Here is a 703-nt window from a genome sequence, read left to right as displayed (position 1 = left end):
ACAAATAAAGCTAAAAGAAAGGAAGAAAATCAAAGGGCCCACCAGAGACAAAGTAGGTAAAAAGAGAAAATACTATGTACTGAGAAAGTGAAGCAGGTGAACATGAGTTTCCTAAGCTCTAGGGAAATGTGGACACTAGCCTTCTCATGAAGCTACGGATGCTATGTCTCTCCCGGGTGGAAAACATTCGCAAAAGTACACACCTAAACAAGTAACACCCTGACAGTATTTAATAATGGGCAACTAGAAAATTTGCATTTGCTTGTGCCTTGGAGGACTAAGTCAGTCTTGTCAGGGCCTGCCAGGCAATCATCTAACAGGAAAAGACACAGTGTAATCCTTTTGTCTGATTTCCAATTTGTTATATTTTTATATAACTCTGGTCATGCAATATTTCTGTCTGATTTTTCAAACTTCACATTTTTTCAATCTTGTGGACTCTTACCAGAATGTGAACTTAAGCTGTTGACCACTGTTCATTGCCTTAGCTGGTGTCACATTATTGGTGTTTTTGCCTAGATCATTAGCACACCTTTTTGTCGGTTTTCGTTGTCCCTTGATCATTGGAATTGTACTTTATACCGCCTCCATATAACGGGGCTTTGGAATGGACCATCAGGCATCCATGATCTGCATTCTTCCACAGACTATGTGTTCTCTAAGTTAACCTCCTGAAGTACTCAATGTCCCTCCCAATGCTCAA

This window comes from Mastomys coucha, unplaced genomic scaffold, assembly GCF_008632895.1.
Source record: "Mastomys coucha isolate ucsf_1 unplaced genomic scaffold, UCSF_Mcou_1 pScaffold4, whole genome shotgun sequence".
Lineage (NCBI taxonomy): Eukaryota > Metazoa > Chordata > Mammalia > Rodentia > Muridae > Mastomys > Mastomys coucha.
Note: the sequence above shows the minus strand (reverse complement) of the source record.